General features: G+C 33.1%; 1 protein-coding gene across 1 annotated transcript in view; it reads left to right on the top strand.

The window, feature by feature from the left end:
* The first annotated feature begins 3368 nt into the window (after positions 1 to 3368).
* The window catches only part of LOTGIDRAFT_234854 (hypothetical protein), a 38380-nt gene continuing 23850 nt past the window's right edge, over positions 3369 to 17898 (top strand). The window contains exons 1-2 of the mRNA XM_009063202.1: positions 3369 to 3536; positions 4637 to 4681. The gene's annotated coding sequence lies outside the window, so the exon portion shown is untranslated. The remainder of the gene's footprint in view (positions 3537 to 4636; positions 4682 to 17898) is intronic.

Here is a 17898-nt window from a genome sequence, read left to right as displayed (position 1 = left end):
TTTCATTTGTCAAATTTTTTCGGTGTCTTTATATTAAGAGTCCCAGGTGATGCAGAAATGTGCAACATATGCCATTTATCACCGACTTTTAACAAACAAATTGCACTTGACATATTTCTCACTACTTGTATTTACTTAAGATAACAATTCTCAAGGAAAACGTTAAAAATATTTTGTTCAAATTGGTCTACGTGTCCTATAATCACGTAACTCCTTTTATTATTGTGTATGTTTCTAAACGACAAGTAGTTATTTGGAGATAGTTATCAATGCTTTTCGAAGGTATTTACATGTTTATGTCATGGAAACCATTTAAACCAACAATACGCAATAACTTTGTTGCGTCCGTCCATATCAATTATCAAGTGCTTACTCTTCGGTCTCTCATTTTTGTCGAACACTTTTTCATTTTTGATTTTTTGATCTCTGTACAAACTTAGGATGGTTCCTAAGGAGTAATAATATTTCATTGAGTTGAAATAGAAGTACGGAAATTGCTTGTTAGCATCTTGGGCGGGTACATTTTTTGTATTATCAATTAGTCGTATCACAAACAAGTCGTCTGTATCAATCACACTGGTAGTTGTATCATATCAATCCCAATGATAGTTGTATCACCTCAACCATACAGTTTTGTATTATCAATTAGTCGTATCACAATTAAGTCGTCTGTATCAATTCGTGTGATTAGTTTCCCACTGATAGTTGTATCACCTCAATCATACCGATAGGTGTATCACCTCAATCATACTTATAGTTGTATCATTTCAATCAAATCCCACTGATAGTTGTATCACCTCAATCATACTGATAGTTGTGTCATATCAATCCCACTGATAGTTGTATCGTATCAATCATACTGATAGTTGTATCACCTCAATCATACTGATAGTTGTATCGTATCAATTATACTGATAGTTTTATCACCTCAATCATACGATAGTTGTATCAAATCAATCCCACTGATAGTTGTATCACCTCAATCATACTTATAGTTGTATCATTTCAATCAAATCCCACTGATAATTGTATCACCTCAATCATACTGATAGTTGTGTCATATCAATCATACTGATAGTTGTATCACCTCAATCATACTGATAGTTGTATCACCTCAATCATACTGATAGTTTTATCACCTCAATTATACTGATAGTTTTATCACCTCAATCATACCGATAGTTGTATCAAATCAATCCCACTGATAGTTGTATCACCTCAATCATACTTATAGTTGTATCATATCAATCACACTGGTAGTTGCATCACATAAATCATACTGATAGTTGTATCATATCCATCCCACTGATAGTTGTATCTCATCAATCCCACGTTTTATCACATCGATACCACGGAGAGTTGTGTCATATCAATCCCACTGATTATAGTTGTATTATCGATTCAGCTGGCATTGGTTTCGTACCAATCCATCCGATATAGATATATATACCCCACTGATAGTTGTATCATATCGATCCAACTGATAGTTGTATCATATCAATCCCACCGACAGTTGTATCATATCAATCCCACTAATAGTTGTATCATATCAATCCCACTGATAGTCGTATCATATCAATCTTACTGATAGTTGTAACATTTTAAGCCAACTGGTAGTGGTATCTTATCAACTCAGTCGATAGTATCATATCAATCCAACCGATTGTTATATAATTCTAATTCAATGGGTGGCTGTATTATATCAAAACAACTGTTGTTGACCAATACGCCATGGAATAATTTGTGGTCTTTAAGAAGAAGAATTGATTACATGGAACAATCACTCGTTCAATATTGAAATTTCTGATCGCCAGGTACAATAATTTCTATCCCAGAAGGGATAACTAGCAAAAGATTCTGTTGTACTTTCGGAAGGACCCATCACCATGAAATAATTTCTCGTCAAACAAGGAAATAATCGATCACCATGGAATAATTTGTGGTTAAAAAGGGGGGCAGAAACCGTCACCATGGAATAATTTGTGGTTAAAATGGGGGACAGAAACCATCACCATGGAATAATTTGTGGTTAAAAGAGGGACAGAACCGATCATCGTGGAATAATGTGTGTTTAAAAAGGGGGGACAAAACCGATTACCATGGAATAATGTGTGGTTGTAAAGGGGGGCAGAAACCATCACCATGGATTAATTTGTGGTCTAAAAGAGGGACAGAACCGATCATCGTGGAATAATTTGTGGTTAAAAAGGGGCATAGAATCGATCACCATGGAATAATTTGTGGTCAAAAAGGGGAAAAAACGGCCAACATGGAATAAAATGTGGCCCAAAAGGGGAAAAAAAGCGATCACCATGGAATAATTTTAAATCCAAAAGGAGAAGAAACTCAAAGACAAGTGCTTCTATTTCTGGTCTAATGGGGAAAGCGCTCGGCGACAAAAAAATTGTTGTGTAATAAATATGACCATAATAATGAGTTCAAGTGCCACTTGACAGGATTACTTCCTATTGTTTATCTGATCGCCTATTATTATAGATTCAAACAGGAACAACTTTGTTTTGCCCGTTTGTTCAATTCATATTTTCGCGGTGAAGGCACATTGTAGACCACTTGTTAATCGTAGTTTTGTTATGAAATATGTAATCATTAGCTTTGGTAACAATACAAATCATATTACCTACAAGCTTTTAAAGTATATCCTCAATTTCATACCCTATCGACAATTCTTATTCATTGACGTCAATACATTCTTAGACGACCAATGGGGACTAAATGAACGGCGTCTATAACATGTTTTGCCAAAAAAAAAAACTCGTTAGTCGAATATAGTTTTTTTTGCTGAACTGAAGGTGGGAGCACACAAAGACACACAATTCGTAATACTTCTAACTGACCCAAGAAGGCGTCGGTCTTTTACTGATCAATCGTCCGACCCATATAATTTCTATACATAGTAGGCTATATGAGCCCTATAAAAATCTATCCCAACCATTTGCGTTGGATGTAAGACAAGGGTCAGGTATTGCACCCCTTCCCTTCTGCGGCACCAATTTTGGCAAACACTCCGATTTTACAAAAACTTGTACCGGTACCACCACCGATCTGTCCATCATCCACCATTCCACCACAAGTTATTAAGATGAGTTCATCAAGGTCAAACTTGGACTTCTTACAACTTGCTCTGTCTGGTTTGAGTAAACTTGACTGATGTAATAAACTCGGGACGTGTGGCTCAGCATGAATACAACAATTAGTATTCACTGTTACATTCCATAGCCATTTTACACAGGCACTAATCAAATCATAGTTTTACCGTGGCCTAAACCGCGCGCGCCAAAAGGAAGGATATCGTTCAATATATAGCCGGTCGACTCACTACGACTCTCTTGTAGAAAGACTCGGCTTGGCAAAGCGCGAGTTACTAATAGAATCCTAGTGTTTATTACTGACTGTATGAGAGGCCTGAGTATACAGTCAATTTAACTCTCGAACGTCCCTTTCATGGGGATAAAAAGCGAATTTTCTTTACCAGAATTGATGACGCTTTTTACGGAATCAATTGTTTATACCGGCAGGTAAGTGGTTTGACGTTTATGTCTAACAATATGTTCATACAGTATGTAGTTTGTATATGATGAAATTCCCGTGTTTGGCATTGTAGTAATAGTGTAGGCCTACACTACCACATGAAAAGGAAGTACCGGTATTATGGTGTGCTAGTCAATGGAAATATGATATTCGTTACCGGTATGTATGAAAGGTAATAAGGTGAAGAAGATGGTTCTTAACCAGTTATACTGTTCCTTGACATGTACAGGATCCATGACTATAGTAATTGGATTAGCCAGTTATATCAATACTTGTTTGGACATCTGAAAGGTCTTCCTGTGTCTATCTGAAGCGTTTGATGATTCAAGACACTTAAAAGGGCCCTTCTTCAAGATGTAGTGTCGGGTGGTTGAAATCGGTCAGATTGACCAAAACAATGAAATTATCATCAAAATGGAATGGGGATCACCTTTGCCTTGGTACAACCCTTTAGAGATTTGTCCATAAAGTGATCAAGAAGCAAGCTAGACTTAGTATACTAATTATGGACCGAAAAATGACAGAATTATATACTGCTATGCACCCATACTTGAGAACAGCGCAGAGAACAGAGTGCTTTCAAGATACTCACTATTGAAATAGTTCTGTAAATATGAATATACAAGCTTCTGTTATTTGATATCTGACTGTTTATGTAAAGAAACTCTATTTATATTAATTACCAATGGCCCACCCAAATATGAAACAAATTTGTTATAATATAATCAGATACGCTTGTTGTATACTGATTGTCATCTATCTGGGAGCCATTTCATTCTGCAGTGGATTGTTTTTCCACTACTTCTTTGACGAATTAAAAATTTGATCAATTAAACAAATTTCAGCATTTCAAATGTTTCCTATCCACTCACATTGGTTTATCAAGCATAAGACCTCAAAAAACTGTATGCGCGATTGCATATATAACCTTTGAGCTCTTGAATCCAGTTCCAAGTACAAATATTTAACAGTAAAATGTAGTGCTAATAAGGCAGGGAAAACTCAACTTTTGCTACATCGGTTATCAATTCTGCAAAGTCCTACATTATCCATATTATTTTGGTAACATATTTTAATTATTTTTCAGGTGTGGCTTGCAGCCATTGGACTGCCATTAAATTATACATTAGTGGTAAGTACTAATTTATATTATTCCAATACAGTGGTGCGCCAGTAGGTGTACAGTGGTTTGCACCACCAATTCATTTTTTCTAAAATTTTCTTGAGAGAACCCTCCAAGTCGCTCTATGAGAGGCTTGCAACTATGACACTACCACAGAGTAGCCAAAATTTGAATTCAACCTCAGCAGTTGTCCCCGTATTGAGTCAGTCTGCCCCCTGTTTGTACCCCTCAGTCTCGGAAAGCTGGTACAATGTGATTTTTTTTGCCCCTTTTGGCACAGATAGATAGGGGTTCAGTTAAGTGGAAGAGAGGGTGCCCAACTATAGAGGGTGGACCAGAGTGATTTTGATGAGGATCTCAAAGAGACAAAACTTTTCAGATATTTCTTATAGCTGATCTTTCCCATGAGTTTGGTAATAACCCATCAAATCACTTCAGGAAGACTTTTTACTGGTACACTAAATCAAATTATCATCTCGTGCATATGTCACGGACACAAAGATTCAGATTAAACAGTCACCAAATAGACTGGTAACTGTACAATTTCTTAGGACCCAGTAAAATCACTTAGTTACAAGTCTTTAGAAAACTAGTTTAAAGGAACAGATTCACCATTTTTTTTTTGACCAATCAGAAACAGGAATTTTTTATCTAAGCCAATCAGTAATAGTGTTCACAGCTCACTATAAAAATTTGAGCCTTCAAATCCATTTGTGTTCAGAATTATCTGTGTTTGAATGTTAAAATGACAAAATACTCTGTGATATATACAGAAAACATGTAGAAATAGTGAGTAAATATCTTGTTTGATGTATGTTTTTAAAAGTCATGCGATTTCCATACATATTTTAGTGCTTCTGAAGACTATTTTCATGAGTTCTAGACTTAGATCTTGTTAGTTTAAATGACAAACCATTTCAAATTTCACTTAAAATGAGTTTTGAAAGACCTCGAAAAGAAATATGTCAAGTCACTCCATAATGAGATTTTGAATCTAATTAAAGGTCATGGAGCTTGACTATTTTTTTTTAATAATCAGACAATCTGTGACATCTTATATAAATCTGGTATTGCTGAAATTGAAATATTAAGTTCAAGTATTTAAAGGGATATTCCGCTTTTTTTGTAGATCTAAATTTTTTTTGCTCAAATTTGTGAAAACTATACGTCAGAATCTAAGGAAAGCTTTAACGTAACAACTGAAGGTTTTAACTTTTATTTTTAACGCCAAAAATATTTAAAAACATTACGGTACGTTGTTAATTTTGTTATGCTTTTTGGAAATGGTTAACAAAATACGGAATGGATTTGAGTAAAATAAACGCCTATTCGTAGAGAAACATGTCTTAATAAACAATTAGTACTCTTTGGTTTTGATTAACCCTTTCAAAAAAAATTAGTTTGATCAAGAAGATATATAGATGGGCAATTCCACGGTAACGGAATTACAATCAGAGCCACTAGGGTCTGTTTGATTAAATGCTGTAGGTTTTGAGAAGTCATTTGATCAACAAAAATAGCTGTTTTATGACCGAGGATGGTTATGCAATTAATGAATTTCTAGAACGATTTAGTTATGCATATTGGATTTGCAACACAGGAGTAATATGTGTCAGTAACGGAATTACATAAAAAATATCAGAGTTTTTCACCACTTTACAAAAGTATCTAATTTTTTGAAGTATGTGAAGCAGTAATGTCCATTCTGTTATGAAATATTGTGAATTATTCAGATGCTAATATAAAGTAAGAGATTTGTGAGATGCTTAAAAATAGTTTTTCATTTAGATTAAATTTCCCATAGTAACGGAATTACACCTGAAAGTAACGGAATTACTCAGATATGAATAGCATATTTTACAAATATTTTCAGGTATAATTTACAAGGCTTTTGATAATGAAAGGATTTTACAAAAAAGCAGAATGCCACTTTAATAATGATCCCTAGTCTATATGATTATATTATTTAATTACTAAAATTGAATTATTTCATTGATATTGATGAATAATGAATAATTATAAAACTTTTTAAACAGTTTTAGCTAGTTTGGTGTTCGGCCTCATAAAGACTTGATATATTTCTCTACAATCTGTTCACTGAACAACAGGGGACGTTAGCTGGGTTTAGACCGTCGTGAGACAGGTTAGTTTTACCCTACTTGTAGGGAACTCTTTAGTCTTTGTCAACCTGTCCCTTCGGCCTCCAATGAATGCATTGAGTTTATAACTATTAGGTCCAGTCAGTCTATAATCGAACATTTACATTTTATTGATCAAATTTTCTCTTGTACTTAAATCCGCTTAATCCAATATGAAGTTATTTATGAAGCTATGGAATTATTTACTCATAGAGTCTAAAATACTAATGTGAAATAAAGGGAAATAGAAATTTAGGTGGACTATTTCTGGCTTCTATTCTACAAGCTTTTGTCAATAAATTTACATATGAATGAAATAAATGTTGAATCATAAATTGATCCTTATACTCCATTTTGAAAAAAAAAAAATATCGGTAGCAGAAGAAAGCAAATGGTTTACCAATCAGGTAAAGAAGTTGGTCATCTTGACCAGTTTGTACTACTGACATTACATGTTACACTTACATGACTATTTATAGTAATTGGACCTTCCAGTTATATCAATACTTGTTTGGACATTTTACAGGTTTGATGATGCAGGATAGTGAATTAAGATTCTTCTTTTTCATGTAAGGTCCTGATGGATCACATTGAGTAAATTCTCAAAACAATGAAATTATATATAAGCTTCATCAAAACAAATGAACAGAGTGCTTTCAAGATATTCATTATTGAAATTCTTCTGTTAATATTAATATATAAGCCTCTGTTATTTGATTATCTGACTGTACATTTATACTATTTACCAATGGCCCACCTATTGCAAATGAAAAAAATAAATACCGGTGGCAGAAGAAAGCAAATGCTTTACATAAGTAGATAGAGACATAGGGCTTGCCAAACTAGAGTTGCACATTATCCAAAGTGACAAAAAGTTTTGGAAGTTTTCACCAGAGGTTCTCCAATTGATATTGACTATTTTATGAAATGAATCACTTACGGGCACAAGGTATTTTGGTCACAGTAATACGGGCACAAGGTATTTTGGTCACAATAAAACGGGCACAAGGTATTTTGGTCACAGTAAAACGGGTGCAAGGTATTTTGGTCACGGTAATATAGGCACAAGGTATTTAATGAGTAATTTTTTCGAGATGGGCGTGGATTTTGTATTGAAAAATTGAGGGGCATAAAATTTGTTTTAAAATTGTTGCATAATTTGATGATGGTCTCATATAATTTGACTCTCTTGAGAGTTTTGTTCACAATGGTCTAGATTGGTAAATTTTTCAGTGGAATATCGATGACCAATTAAAGACATTAGTTTTAATTTTACTACAACTAATCTATCTGGGGTGGCTGCCCATGGCACCATCAGTGTGAGAGATGTTGCAGCATCAGTTGATAACCACCTTTCATTTCACTATGGTATAATAACAGCTATTTCTACAGACTTATTAGTAGTAATATCATTATGAGAAGTCAGTCGTATTTCTTAGGAGTTATTACTGTCAAACCTACACATGATAAATAGAGTAATTAGTACGACTTGGTTTTCCATTGTCAAGAATTGTATAAATACAAGAATTTATCTACTGCTTCTCAAGAGAGATTGTATTTTATGATTTGATTGTGTGTCTGGTACTATAGGGCTGGGAGATATTGGTTGAAATTGATATCATAATATTAATCACTATCATGATATAAGTTCATATTGTGATATTGCCTTAACCCTTTGAACACTGAGTGTAAATGAAATAAAATGTCATATACCTTGAACACCAAGCAATATGAAGGGTATGACCTTAAAGCTGTTTGATTGACGGTTTTCCAGCTGGGTTATATATTGCATAATTACATGTCTAGTAAACAAATTATATTGCGTAATTATCCAGTGATATCATTATCATGATATAAGTATTGATATATATTGTGGTATTGTCTTAACCCTTTGAACACTGAGAGTAAATAAAATAAAATGTCATATGCCTTGAGCACCAATCTAAAAAAAGCATATGCCTTTAACGCTGTATGATTGACGGTTTTCCAGCTGCTTGGTTATGTATTGCATAATTATGTGTCCAGTAAACGTGTCTCTAGGGTTGAAAGGGTAAAGAATGGTTTTTACTGGTTTTTATACGCCCACATGAAATGGGGGGCGTATATTGTCGTCACCCACGTCCGTCCGTCCACAATTCTTGACTGATTTTGATGACAGTATGGTTGTTTGTAATCACCCAAGAATCAACCCTTTTGAAAATCAGAAAAATCAAAAAATATTTAGTATGAGTTATTGCCCTTGTTCTTGAAAATGTGTTCAATTTTAGCTAGTAAACACTCTAGAAGACACGATTCTTGACAGATTTTGACGAAACTTGGTGTGAGTGTTTCTAATCACTCAAGGATAAACCCTATAGAAAATCAGAAAAATTGAAAAATATTTAGTATGAGTTATTGCCTTTGTTCTTGAAAACAATCCAGAACGCCCAATTTTTGACAGATTTTGATAACATTATTCAGTATTGCCTCAAAAGAAGTGTATGTCTGAAGGTTGAATATTTCATACCGGTAATTGTAACTGTACTGTCAAATATTTTTATTTAAAATCAAAGCTGTCAGTGGGCGTATATTACCTTGCCTGGCAAGCTATCATTGAAACAAATTGTTGTTTTGTTCTTTAAACAAATTTTGATTACAAGAAATACCAACAATAATATAATATCATGAACATCTGTTTCAAGTGTCAACTTCTTTGTTAAAATTGTGTAGATGATTTTTTCTGATCAAAAATTTGATTATATATTATGATATTATACATACATCACAATATGGTGATATTCAACTGATAGGATATATAGATTTTCTGGCTATACAAGAATTTATGGTAATGTGATACCGTTATATTGCCCACCCCTATCAGACACGAAGGTCATCCTGGTGCAAAGTGTTTAAGTATGAGCAAGTGTAAATGTTTGAGAAAGTGTTAATGTATAAGAAAGTGTTAATGTATGAGAAAGTGTCAATGTATGAGAAAGTGTTAATGTACGATAAAGTGTTAATGTGCAAGAAAATGTGAAAGTATGAGAAAGTGTTAATGTACATGAAAGTGTTAACGTACAAGAACGTGTTGATGTGCAAGAAAGTGTTAATGTGCAAGAATGTGTTAATGTGCAAGGAAGTGTTAATGTGCAAGAAAGTGTGTAAGTATGAGAAAGTGTTAAAGTATGAAAAAGTGTTAATGTAAATGAAAGTGTTAATGTAAAAGAAAGTGTTAATATAAAAGAAAGTGTTGATGTGCAAGAAAGTGTAAATGTGCAAGAAAAGGTGAAAGTATGAGAAAGTGATAAAAGTAAGAGAAAGTGTTATGTGCAAGAAAGTGTGAAAATATGAGAAAGTGTTAAAAGTAAGAGAAAGTGTGAAAGTATGAGAAATTGTTAAAAGTAAGTGAAAAAGTGTTGATGTGCAAGTAAGTGTAAAAGTATGAGAAAGTGTTAAAAGTATGAGAAAGTGTTAATGTTTGAAAAAGTCTTAAAGTGCAAGAAAGTTTTAATGTTTGAGAAAGTGTTAAAGTGCGAGAAAGTGTTAATGTTTGAGAAAGTGTTAAAGTGCGAGAAAGTGTTAATGTTTGAGAAAGTGTTAATGTTTGAGAAAGTTTTAATGTTTGAGAAAGTGTTTGAGAAAGTGTTAATGTTTGAGAAAGTGTTAATGTTCGAAAAATTACTATCAAATCAAATCATGATAGAGTAGAATTATATAAGGCTTCAATCTTACCACTTTTCTTTGTGGCTGAATGCTAGACTTACAAATCACAACTATAGATTTTAATTCTTTCTGGTCTCCTATCACGGATCTATGTTTTTACTAGTTGATGGTTAATGCTCTTGTTGGACCACCACTCAGATTTCCAATGTATTCTACGGAAGATTAATGGTCTTCAGGGTCATTAGACATAAACATAGCTATTTCTAGCAGACAAACCAATCTATTTCTTCTAAACCATTATTAATAATTGAGGCATTCTGTCTGGTATGATACTGACATCACTATACCAATTACTATTAGAACTTCATAATTGATCAAATTTATCAGTCTGCAGATTACTGCATCAGTTTATCAATTACTATTCTTCATAATTAATAATATTTATCAGTCTATAGATTAGTTACTGCATCAGTTTATCAATTACTATTCTTCATAATTGATAAAATTTATCAGACTACAGATTAGTTACTGACATCACGTTATCAATTACTATTCTTCATAATTGATAAAATTTATCAGTCTACAGATTAGTTATTGCATCACTTTATCAATTACTATTCTTCATAATTGATAAAATTTATCAGTCTGCAGATTAGTTACTGACATCACTTTATCAATTACTATTCTTCATAATTGATCAAATTTATCAATCTACAGATTAGTTACTGCATCACTTTATCAATTACTATTCTTCATAATTGATAAATGTTATAAGTCTCTAGATTGGTTACTGACATCACTTTATCAATTACTATTCTTCATAATTGATAAAAGTTATAAGTCTCTAGATTGGATATTGACATCACTTTATCGATATAGCTTATCTTTCTTATATATCTCTTCATTACCCTATTAATCACTCTTCAGTCTTCATTGATGAATGGTCTCTAGATGACATCAACTATCAATTACTTTTCTTCATGGATACAAGTCATAAGTTTTAATATTGGATATTAACATCACTTTACCAACTACTTTAAAGATATCAAGGCTATTGATTGATTATGGACATCACTTCATGGATCGTTTAATGACATAATTCTATTAATTACTCCTCATAGATTTAAGTCTCTAGATTGGCTATTGACATCACTTTATCAATTTTCTATTCTTTATAGATATGATTTATAAGTTTTAAGATGGGATATTAGCATCACTTTATCAATTACTTCTCATTGATAAAAGTTTTAAGTCTATTTATTGATTACTAACTATTCATGGATTGGTTATTGACATCACCCTAGATGAAAAATCTCTAGATTGACTATTGACATCACTTTATCATAGCTTAAAGTTGTAAGTTTTAAGATTGGATATCCTATTGATTGATTATGAACATCACTAACTCTTTATGTATTGTTTATTGACATCACTCTATTATTTACTCTTCATAGATGAAAATTATAAAATTGTCTTAAAATCTAAAAACAGGAAAGCAGTTTTCGTTAATGTAGTGCTTCATTTAGTAATTTTCTAAATGATTATTTTTGCTTCATGACTTTCCTTTTAATTACATGCCTAATTGACACACCTAAAACTAATTATATGACAATATTCTCAGTAGACTTGGCACCATTCCAATAATGATATATATTCAGAGAACTTTGTTAGCAATAATGTTAAAATCATTTGGAAATCCTCTAAATGTTTAATAGATTTCAGAACAGATTTAAGAGCTCAATGTAAGCTATGTGTATCACTTTTAAGAATGAGATTCAGAGAGTTTTTATATATATATATATGCAATTAAATTGTTTTATATTTTTGTTTAAACCACATGCCTGATTGTGAAATAGCTTTGTAACATGGTTTACTTTTTTTGAAAAGTTTCAAATGAGAGACAACCTATAAAAATGATTTCATATATTTAAGCTTATGACCGGGCTATGATGATTTCCGTTCCTAAGGCTGTGTTAAGAAACAAGCCTGAAAACTGACGTTCTAGAAGCACATGGATTGGTCATTTAGAAAATCAGTTGACATCATGAATATGTATTACCTTTGCTCTAATGTGAGGTTTACCTGCTGAAGTGAAACATGGTAATACTATGTACTAGTTTTGGAGGTGTCACAGAGATATACTCCCTTATGCCATGCTAAAAAAAATAAGATATAAGCTCACTGGTGAATGAGATTTATCAGCTGATAAAATCTGCACTACTTTTGCTTGAATAGAGATGAGTTCAATGACTTACCAAGCAATCTGTGACAAATACCAGTAAATTAAGCAGGCGACAGATCAGATATAAAGTTATCAAAATAAGAATCTAATCTTTGTCTTATAGCGTGATCGAAATAACCAGGCAATATAAAACAGATTGAGAAGGTTTTTAAACTCTCATAAAGAATATCTTCTAGAATAGAAATAGATAAGACAAGAGAAAGAATCAATTTTCATTTTATTATCAGACCAGAGTCTGTGAAGAATTCAATACTTGATTTTGATATTAAAATATGAGTATTGGTTTCCGATAATGAAACTTAAACAGACAATACATGTTGATTTTATGGTTCCATCGCACCATTCTTGGCAATAAGATTGTTTTTATTAATATTACTTTAAGCCTATTGCAACATATAAGCTTACAAATATGATATCTAGATATTTCAAGATTTTAGAAGATTGCTTGGTGTCCTGGCATTCAAGGAACATAGGTTGGAGATGATGCCTTCACTTTTTCAACCCTTTGAGATTCATGTAGATGTAGACTCTACTTCACAATGTCAGACTATTAAGATATACCTTGACTGCAACAGCCACCTTTCTTGTGTCATGAAAGTGTGTAAATGCAGCGATTTGGTTGAATTGTACGCCAACGAAAACACCATATCAGAGTCCTTGATAGGCAATCAATAAGCCATAATGTTTACAGTCTGTCTTTCAAAGACTCTTGATTGGCTGTATTTGCTGTGGTTTAATCAAATCAAATCACTGCATCATTCTGTAATACAAGAAAACTGGCTTAAATGCATTTCAAGGTATAAAGACAAAGTTTGTGATAGCTTGACATTGGGAAGATAGGGTTGACAATGCATGTTTGTCTAATTAAGATCTAATAGGTAGATTCTGTTTCCAGTTAATTAAATAGAAAGTACAAGTCTGTTTTCTTTCACTCTGATTACCACACATAGTGTAAAATTCCATGTGGATACAGTTTAAAATAAAGTAGAAACTCTATTAAGAGACCACTAAGATTAGATCAAAGGTTTGCATGTTGAAGACTTTTACACCTTTGTAAAAGGTAATTGGTAAATATGATTTAGAACCACCAGGCAGAGAATCATGATTATGAATGAGACAGAGAAACGTGATTATGAACTAGAAAGAGAAACGTGATTTAAACCCAGGCAGAGAATCATGATTATGAAGCAGTCAGACAATTATGATTATGAACCAGGCAGACTAACATGATCATGAATCAGGCACACAAACATGATTATGAAGCTGTTAAACATGATTATAAACCAGTCAAACATAATCAGGAACCAGGCAGACAAGCATGATTATGAACCAATCAGACAAACATTATTATGAACCAGTCAAACATGATTATGAACCAGGCAGACAAAAATGATTATGAACCAATCAGACAAACATGATTATGAACCAGACAGACAAACATGACTAAAAACCAGGCATGCAGACATGATTTATGAACCAGCCAGTTAGAACGTGATTTCGAATCATTATTATACACCAGACAGAGAAACATGATTTAGAATCATTATTATACACCAGGCAGAGAAACATGATATAGAATCATTATTATACACCAGACAGAGAAACATGATTTAGAATCATTATTATACACCAGGCAGAGAAACATGATTATGTACCAAGCAAAGAAACATGATTATGAACCAGACAGGGGAACATTAGTTATAGTGCAACTATACTGGTATACTCATTGACTATAAAAAAAATTGGGCTATATTCCAAGTGGGCCATGTTATGTTATTGAAAGAATGCTAACATTTTGCAATAATAATTCAATAGTCAGTTCAATAACCAGGTAATGACTATATAACAGGCAGGTGTTAATACATGTGTATGTATATTAGTTTAAAATACTTTCCTTTAAAGGGGGAGGTGGGGTCTAAATATCGATATACTTATGCACAATCGATTTATGTCAGAACTGGCATCTTGTTGTTGGTGAATTCCTCTTGTTTTGGTTAGGAAATTTCATTAAATTAATCGTATTGGATGGCACAGACTTATTAACAATGCAAGGAAGCTTGTTGAACAGGAATGAGAAAAATAAAGGAGAAAATTCGAATTATGAGAGCCAAAGTATGGTAATCAATCCAGAACAAGAATTGCCACTCAAGTCATACATATTGTATTTATTCAACAAGTATTAAATTCAAATCAATAAGCTTATATCAAAATGTGACATAATGTAGTTATGATTTTATGTATTCAAGCTTACTTAAAGGCATAATTTCTTCATTTTTGGGGGTTGATTTGTTAGTTGAATATATAGTATAGTCTTCAGAAGTACTAGAAATGTACGAAAATCACATACTTCATACTTCAAAAATACCCCAAACTAGACATTTCAATTTATATTTCCATATATATCTTTTCTATACATTTACATGGCTGAGTCTATCAAAAGACGAGTCGTCGTTTTAACTTTCGAACACGGATAATTCTGGACACACATGGAGTTGTGCCATTTTGGGTTGATTGTAGTCTTGGTCTCCAGGAGTACTATAAATGTACAAAAATTACATAATTCCTTTAAAAATACTTCAAATAAGGAATTTTACTCACTATCTCTATATTATATGTCTTTTCTATTAGGCTTATATCACAGAGTATCTTAAATTCGAGAGTCGTCATCTTAACATTCAAAAGTGGATAATTCTGGACAAATATGGATTTGAAGACTCAAATTTTGACGGTGAGCTGTAAACACTATTACTGATCAGCTTAGCTAAAAAAATCCCGTTTCTGGTCAAACGGATGACTGTGAACATGTCCCTTTAATCATTTCCTGTAGCTTGATATGACTGCATTCGCTGCACACTTTTTATTAGTATATTTATGAGCGTTTAATCAATTTAGCGAAAATGGTGTACGTGAGAAATGACATTCATTTCATATGAGGAAACAAGTCAGCTGTCAGTTTTTGTTACAGAAATGAATGAACAACATAATAATCTTTGTGATTTGACTTAATACAGGATTGGTTTGATTGAAGGCAAATTACATTACTACAAAATACTAATGATGTCACAGACATATTTCTTAACCTCTTAATCTCCATGTTGGCATTTCGGTCTTTTACTCTAGTAATGCAACTTTGAAATAAAATGAAACTATGAATATAAAGACATAAAACAGAAAAAAATGTATCTTTGATCTACAGAAAATCATGAACACACGAAATTTAATTACATTTGGCAATGTCAATTAGATCTTTTTATGATGTCATTTGCTCATGGTGTCATTGAATTTCAACCCGGTTTCCTCCTGTCAGTGATGAAGGTAAGTGGGGCTGACATGGACATAGTCGTTCGGATTGGGCAATAAACCGAGGCCCTGTGCGCTACAGGCACGTTAAAGATCCCTCAACAGTTGGAAATCGAAAAAGAGCAGGCTAATGCCGCTGTCCTGGCAAAGGTGCAGAAAAGTAGGACGTAAAACTCCATTCATTTCATTGAATTTCATTGAATTTCATTGAATTTCAAGTTGATCAATTGTCACATTGTCGCCAAGATATGACTATTAGCCAAATGTGAATATTTCCATGGTAACATGCAAATATCACTGAAGATTTGATTCAATGGTACTAACTGTCTAAACCCCATTTCTTCTTGAGTTACATGCTGTAGAGGAAAGGTATCACAAAATGTCAATTTTCTCAAAAAGTATTCGGAAGTAAAAGGGGTTAATCTCATATCTCCTATTGATTAGCTCTTAAAAGATTATCTCAAAAATTACTTGAGCACCAGCTTCTGTTAAAAGGAAATTTGGTTAAAAATTTCTATTTCTCAAAGAATCTTCTCTAGAGATGTAACATTAATCAAAATTCTTAGCAAGAAAAATTTAACTCGTAGCTGAAATGGTAATGGAATGATGAATAAGGCCATTTGAAAGATTGTACTGAGTATGGTTTGATGGTTTACTCTTAGCATGGCTTTGGGAGTGAGTTAAGACACTTGCATGCTAACCTGAAGGTCCAAGATTCATTCCTGGCATAGGTCAAGATAATTCCCTTAGATTTTTCATCCTGGTTTCCCCGTTAGTGATGGAGGTAAGAGGGGATGATATGTAAAAAGCCTCGTGTGCTACAGGCTGTGCACGTAAAGTTGCACCCTGCATGGCATTGCCCATCTTCATTAGCTGACATGGTGCAGAAAAGTAGGATGTAAAACTACATTCATTTAATTTCTTCTCATGGCTTTGGGGGAAATTTCCCTCACTGCACACTGCTGCATTGCAAGTCATAATGTTGATATAAATGTTGTTAGTCAAGCAGGTTAATTAACCCACAACTGTAGGTACTGTCTGTTAAACCAAAACTCAGCATTCTGTGATACCTTTGAGCAAGAAAAGGAATGCAAGTAATATTCTTAACTGTTAAAAACTAAAATATCATATTATATAAGTGCAAAGCTGCGCCTACAAACTAAAAGCTCTAAATTCAGGCAACATTCTTAATATTTTTTTATTACCAAAATTTGTAAACCAAAGCTAAGATTTTGTTTGGCCTAATCTAAAGTACAATATAATAATGACAGAGTCAAATTGCTAATTTAACAATGAATTTGAGTTACCTTCAAATACAAGTACCAGTATCATATTTCATTGTTTATTCTAGGTAATCGCTAAAGGTGCGGATTTCTGGGCCCCTTTCACAAAGACAATCAAATTCTTAATACATGAGTCAAATTAGGTAGGATTCTAAATTATATATTATTTATTCATTAAGAAACTAAGTTCGATCTTAAGCTGTTTTTTTAAGAAAAGGGTTTCACAATTTGTAACCTTTATACAGGACTATACAGACATCCATTTTAAGAAAGAGTCCAGAGATCTCTTTTACCAGTTTACAAAGTCTAAAGCCATTGACAAGGACTGAAATAATGAAGGAAATGACTTACTCAAGATCACACGACAGCAGTGGCGGAGCCAGGTTTACATCCTATCTGAGATTGCGTGAATTTCGAGCCTAGTCTTGAGATTTTTGCCTGAAAAACTTGCATCATACTATTACTTGATTAAGCCTTTACACTTACAGCGATTCAGGTATATGTATCTCTTACTGATGTTGGTGGTAGAGCAGAGCTGTTAGGTATATTATTATTATGTCTCTTACTTGTGCTGGGGGTACGCCATCTCTGGTGTTGAAAGTTTTTAGTCAAAAGAACACA

Source organism: Lottia gigantea (assembly GCF_000327385.1).
Source record: "Lottia gigantea unplaced genomic scaffold LOTGIsca_56, whole genome shotgun sequence".
Lineage (NCBI taxonomy): Eukaryota > Metazoa > Mollusca > Gastropoda > Lottiidae > Lottia > Lottia gigantea.
This window is presented reverse-complemented; position numbering and strand designations above follow the sequence as displayed.